We start from the raw sequence: 6,915 nt of genomic DNA on the forward strand, positions 1-6,915 counted from the left end.
TCTATACACATACATATGTATACATGTGTAACATATATACCTGTGTATATGCATGTATAATGCATGCATAATTTTGCTTTCTTTGTGAAAAGTCCAGCCTCATTTCTAAAATGTCCTTATGCAATATTGGTAAATAAAAGAAAATGAAGTAGACTTGAATCCTGGCAATCACAGATTTTGTGCATTCACAATCAAACTCAGCTCTTTGTGCCTTGAAAATTTCTTGTCTTTCAAATAAAACTACTTTGATGCTGAGGGAGCAATATTGTAAAAAACCAAAGGATAGGACATCTGTTAAATAACAATGATGATATGTTAATTTTAAAGTCAGGTATGACACGTATGACAAGTCACAAATGCGTGAGCTGGAACTACTAAGAGTTCAGCTGGTTTCCACTACAACCAAACCTGAAAAATACTTTAAAAAAATCATAAAGGAAAAAAAAAAAGAAAGAGTAAATGTAGCTCTGTATGTCCCTCTAATCATCTGGAGATAACTTGTTGAAATACATTTATGGAAACACACTCTAAATTCCAAAGCACCAAAGAGATTGTGTTATCACTTTCTGATAGTCATTATAAGGTAATACATAAATAGAATCTTCAATGGATACAATGAGATTTTAAGTATGTTAACATATAAATGCAGTTATTTACTTAGTGTACATTTGAAAATGTAAGCTCGTCTAGTAAACATAGTAGTTAGCATTGCTTTAATAGAGTTTATAACTTATTCTAAACAAAATATTCCATTTTCAGGGATGTCGTCTCCAATTATAACAATGACATGGTGTAATCATATTAAATTTAAGCATTTTAAAATAATAACATATAATCTCGAACCAACATCAATTCTAGATGTAAGAAAAGCCCATTACATTTCTTTTAAAATCAGAAAAGGAGGAATGGACTTGTGGAATATTGAAGAAACATGAAAAAACTTTACCAGTTACAAAATAACCTACTGAGTTTGACGTTGTGTAGAAGGGAAGAAGAGTAGATGTTATTGTCAACATGTTTTCATCATGTCGGATTTCATAGACCAAGAGAGTCTTGTTTATAATATGTTTCTTTTATCTTTATACCATTATTTCTTTTTCAATTATATGTTATCTTTGTCTATTCATTGAAAACGTAAATAAAAAATTTCCTCAAAATTATTAAAAAGAAATTGTTAATTTCCACCCCTTCTATTGAACTATGGGTCTCATCATACATTGTAAGTTTCTATTTTACTTAATCAAAAATATTCTACTGATTGCTTTGCTCATGGCCTCCTTGACATCTTTGTTCCTGAGACTGTAGATCATGGGATTCAGCATAGGAATTACTCTGGTATAAAACACAGCCACCATTTTTCCCTGTTCCACAGACACTTCAGTTGGATTTCTGAGATAAATGCAGAAGAGAGTTCCATAAAATATGGTGACAGCTGTCAAATGGGATCCACACGTGGAGAAAGCTTTCTTTCTTCTCTCAGCTGAGTGCATTCTTAGGATAGCAATGAGGGTAAATATGTAGGAGATGATAATGACTAATAAAGAATAAGAGAAGTTGAGACCTGCCAATGTGCGCATGGTGTATTCTTTAATGAAGGTTCCTGCACAGGCCATTTTGATGAGAGCTGGGTCTGCACAGTAGAAATGGTTGATCTTAATGTTTCCACAGAAGTACAAACCATGGGTCCACAATGTGGAGATCAAACTAATAAAGAAGCCATATATGTAAGGGAAAGAGATCAGTCGAATACAGACAATCCTTGACATTCTGCTGCCATAGAGCAGAGGGTTGCCAATCGACATGTATCTATCAAAGGCCATCACAGCAAGGATGAAGACTTCTACGTGGACAAAGGCAATGAAGAAGAAACACTGGACTATACAACCAGGCTACGAAATGGTTTTGGTCTCAGATACCAAATTTTCCAACATTTTAGGAGTGACATTAGAGGAGAACCACACATCTGCAAATGACAAGTGACTGAGGAAAAAATACATGGGGCTGTTGAGCTGATCCTGATTAATATGATCATACTGATGTTGCCAATTAGGGTGACAATGTAGACCAGTAAGAAAACCACAAAGAAGAGGAGTTGTAATTCAGGCCAACTAGTTAATCCCAAAAGAATAAATTCTGTCACATCAGTAAAATTGGACATTTTCTTAAGTCTGATCCAGATAGAGAGAGATTTTATCTAATAAAACAAACAAAAATCAGAAAATGCACATACCAAATATAGCCATTCTTCATTTATCTTTTCCTAACCCGTTCCCTTTCCATTCCTCATGCGTTTTTTCTTTTTATCGCTTCTCTATTTTTTTCTCACATACTGTTTCTTAGCAGTATTTTTTTTGTCTTGCGCAGGTAAATATACATGAGATATTTTCTACAGAGAAAGTGGTAAAATAATATAGAATTATAGAAGTATAGTGACAGAACTTATTCTGTCTAGTTTTACTTGTCTACAAAGAAAACTTTCAGAGAGAGAATTTTTGTCCTTGTCATCTCCTGAAGAGGAAAAACCTTTTACCACTGGCCCCAACTTTTAGAATGTGCACACATTTTGTATATTCACTAAATTTGTAGATTTTAGAAGGTAAAAATTAGAAGTTTAATCAAAGCCACAGACAAAGAAATGCTGTTCCATGATTGGAAAGTTAAATGGTACCTCCATTTATTAATCTTGCAAATTTGCGATGTTTATTTTAAAAAAGGCTTACTAAAACTGTATAAAATGCTTTAACATAAACCATAAACCACTTATCATTATCAAAAAGAAAGAAAGGAAAAACCTCTTAAAGCATCACATTGATTTAGGAATTTTTACAATTTTGAACATCAACCCAATAAAAGAAACAAATTCTTGCTAACCATTGTCCACATTGCAAACAACTCTAATAAGATAAATTCAAGCATCATCTCCTCATTTTAGAATCTTCTCTTCCCTTGAGCCTTGAAGCATTAACAAATTCTAAAGCAGTCTCTTACTTTCTTTCTTTGTGCCTTAGAATTTTGAACAAAATAAGAGCAATAAAACACTGAGTGAAGGCCTACATTATTCATTTCTCAATACTTAAGATTAAATTAATAAAATTTATAAAAACTGAGGAAATTTTTTGATGGGTTGAGGAGGAAGTTATTTTTTAGTTTTGGACTGTATCAGATTAAGATGGCCAGCTATCTAGAATCTGGATACTATCTAATGCATTCTCTAGTTTAAATATTTTGAGCTAATTTGCCATCATCATCATCACTTTTATATTCATTCATTCATTTATGTAGTTAATCTTTTCCAGGAAAACCACTAGTTCTCCTCTTATCCATAGTAAGCTGTTATGACTAACCTGTTTATTGTCTATAAAGACACATAACTTTTCCTACACATTATCGTCTGAGATCTACCCTTCCCTCCTTATTCCCTAGGGTTAGCCTCTATCTCAGTTTTCTTGTTGTATCTGTGCCTCCCACTACACATCTGGTTGAAATTTATGTGATAGTAATCAAATGGAAAAATAATAGGTGATTTTCAACCTTCTCCACATTCCAGGTTGCCTCTGCCAAATGCCAAGTACAAAGATGTATTACCTCATCTAACTGTGAATTTGTAAAAAAGAGAAATACAGGGTATTGTCACCTCCATATCTTCTTTGCTCCCCAGGGAGATGTGCAAGATTCTTTTGCCTTCTTGCAAATATTTAGTCATTTTCAACACATTTAGGCAAGAAAACTGTTTATGCTCTCAGATTATCCTATTTTAGCCCTCTTAAGAAACATAATTTTTACAACTTTATTGATTTATTTGATGATTAGCAAACCTTATGTATGTAATGAGAACATTTTTAACTGCTGCTTTGTCACTTATGGCAAGTGTAGTCAAGAAATAGAAGAAAAGAGTCAATGATATCAGGCTTCAAGTACTTAAGTGAGGAGTCAAGTGAGTAAGTGAAGCCATCTGAGTTGAGTCTCCAGCTCCAAGAAGGCCTCAAGTTTTAGTAGCTATTTACTGATAAATTTGGGTGGGGAGCAGGATGAGACTCAAACCATTGACACTCCAATGAAATCCGTTGATGTCTGCTACCAGCTCAGTCTGTAGTCGGATCTATGTGTCGTGAATAACTGCCACGCAGTTTGCCCAGGAATTTCCTGGCTTAGAAAGGCAAGTTTTACATCTTGGGAGACACCTCAGTCCTAAGCAAACCGGGAAAATTGCTCACTCTAGGAAATGTCTGGGCCAGTTATTTAAGCTGCCAGAGTCTTACAGACATCTTCAGAGTGCTATCTGTAACAGGGCAGAGAATTCTAGAAAACCACATACAGCGTCAAGCTGTTCTCTCAGGCTGTCTCCATGTTAAACTCCAACCATTTAGGATGTAGACGGAAGAATGAAGAAAGGACCTAGTGGTTTCTAAGCAGTACAGGATCATTTACTAAAGTCTTGAGGACAAATGGGCTTGTCAATAATTGTGTTTGAACACGTATTGTTGGTGTTGTATAGATGCTAGTACTTTATAAAAGTTTAATTCTATTACTCGTGTACTCGTACCTGTGTACGAGAGAGAGACAGAGAGGAAGAGCAGTAGAAATTGAGAAAGACAAAATGACAAAAGACATTTTGTCTTTAATAGAGAAAACAGAAATACAATTATTTGATTATCAATTAGTGACACTTTATGGGGAGGATTGCCATAGTTTGTTAGGTAAGATTGTGAATATTTCTCCTGCTGAATTATTGCAGTTCTTAGACTAGAGAATCAGGCCAAAGGCCCCATCCACAAGGGACATCCATTGTCAGAGTGAAACCTCTTTAATCTCACTTCCTAACAACCCTTTCCAGAAGATTCTCTCCCTACTCAGAATTACAAGGACAACCTAGAGGGCTAATACTTCAGACTGATTTTATGAAAACACAGAGACTCTCCCTGTGCATGAACTTACCTGTGCATGAAGGAAAAATGTTCTTGGAAACATCTCATCTGTCATCATCAATGGGTAATTCAGAAGGATTTATAAGGGTTGGATTTCCCACGAGGGGCTTTCTCACTGGAGAATATAGAGAGAAACCTGAAGAGGTTATTGAAATGTTACCTATTGCATCATTTATAATGGAAAATGAATCTCAAGAGCAAAATAACTCTCAGCAGAATTAGAATTTTTAAAAGAAAATAAATAGAATAAAAGGGCCACCAGAACTTGAGATTTTGCTTTCTTCTTGTTTTAAAATGTTTTCTCTGTATCCTAGTGATAACGTTGCGTTTATTTGGGGAGGAGGAGGAAAGTCTCAGTTTCATCTGTAATAATAATCATGTCAGTATTGCATCAGTAACAACATATATTTCAAAAAATCTGTACTATGTGAGCACAATTCTTTGCATTAATGAAGAAAGTTCTTTCCATTTTTCAGGAAGAAAGAGTCTTAAAAAGATGAGAGAATAAAGGAAGATACATGTCATATACACGTCATGGAACAGCCCCAAATGGACTTCTCCTTGTCTCCAAGAATTAATAGACTTCTCCAAAACACAACTTTAATTCCCAGATTAGGGTGGATAGATTTTCATTGTTGTTGTTGATGTTGATTTGTTCTACTTTTTAACACTGTAAAAAAAGAAATTATTATTATTATTATTATTTTTGTGAGGAAGATCAGCCCTGAGCTAACATCCATGGCAATCCTCCTCTTTTTGTTGAGGAAGACTGGCCCTGAGCTAACATCCATGCCAATCTTGCTCTACTTTATGTGGGACACCGCCACAGCATGGCCTGACAAGCGGTGCGTCTGTGCGCACCTGGGATCCGAACCCTGGCCACCAGCAGCGGAGCGCGTGCACTTAACTGCTATGCCACAGGGCCAGCTCCCCAAGAAATTATTTAATAAATTATTTTTATCAATAGAAGATGAGTTCTAATAGCTATCCTCCTCATGTTTATATTTTCTACCCACTTAGGAGTGAATATAAATGAACATGCTTGAGAAATTTGATTTTAATTTTTGTTGACTTAGATAATTGTTTGCAAAGGTGGTGAATATAATTTTCATTTCACAATCTCTAAACTGTAAGGCATGCAAATTTATTCCTCTAACTGAGTTTAGTTAATATTTTTTTTTTTTTTAAAGATTTTATTTATTTTATTTTTTGCCCCCAAAGCCCCAGTAGATAGTTGTGTGTCATAGCTGCACACCCTTCTAGTTGCTGTATGTGGGACTCGGCCCCAGGATGGACAGAGAAGTGGTGCCTCAACGCGCACCCAGGATCCGAACCTGGGCCGCCAGCATCGCAGCATGTGCACTTAACCACCAAGCCACAGGGCCGGCCTTAGTTAATATTTTGACACACTATTTTTCAAACTGGAAGAAATTTAACTTGATTAATTCCTCTCCCTGCTTTCCACAGGGCTATGCCTGAGTTCTATGGGATGAATATCCTCCAAGACATTGGAAAACAGGACAATTCTTCACCTTGGTGTCATCATCTATAGACATTGAAATGCGGTTATTTATATTATTTATTTATCCATTTACTATGTGCCTGGGATATAGTAACACAAACAAACAAAAACAATATCTCATGAACCTTATATTCTAGTTATACATTCTTATACTTATCTGATGAGATTTCCATATTTAGAACTTTGTGACGTCTTAATTTTTGCCAATTTTATATACTTTTCTGTCCCTTCAAGAAACAGGCAACATTCCAGATCTACCACACTATCCTGGACCATGGAAGGCCTGAGGGTGCTGGCCCTACCTCTCTGGACACATGCTGTGATCATTGTTATTTTGGGAACACGTTGCTTCCAATGGGTCAACTAGAAAAAATAATACAAGCCATCTTAGTATCGAATTCTGCAAATCTAATGGAATGAGTGTTGTCTCCTCTCAATTCCCCAAATCTAAAGCAAAGAAATTGGATA

The 6,915-nt window shown here is 35.5% G+C and overlaps 1 pseudogene; it reads right to left on the minus strand.

Annotated features, from left to right (window-relative positions):
* Positions 1–1,232: 1,232 nt before the first annotated feature.
* LOC106800135 (olfactory receptor 5M3-like) lies at positions 1,233–2,158 on the minus strand (annotated as a pseudogene).
* Positions 2,159–6,915: the final 4,757 nt, after the last annotated feature.

This window comes from Ceratotherium simum, unplaced genomic scaffold (genome assembly GCF_057802395.1).
Source record: "Ceratotherium simum simum isolate JZ-2026a unplaced genomic scaffold, ASM5780239v1 HiC_scaffold_61, whole genome shotgun sequence".
In the NCBI taxonomy this organism is placed as follows: Eukaryota; Metazoa; Chordata; class Mammalia; order Perissodactyla; family Rhinocerotidae; genus Ceratotherium; species Ceratotherium simum.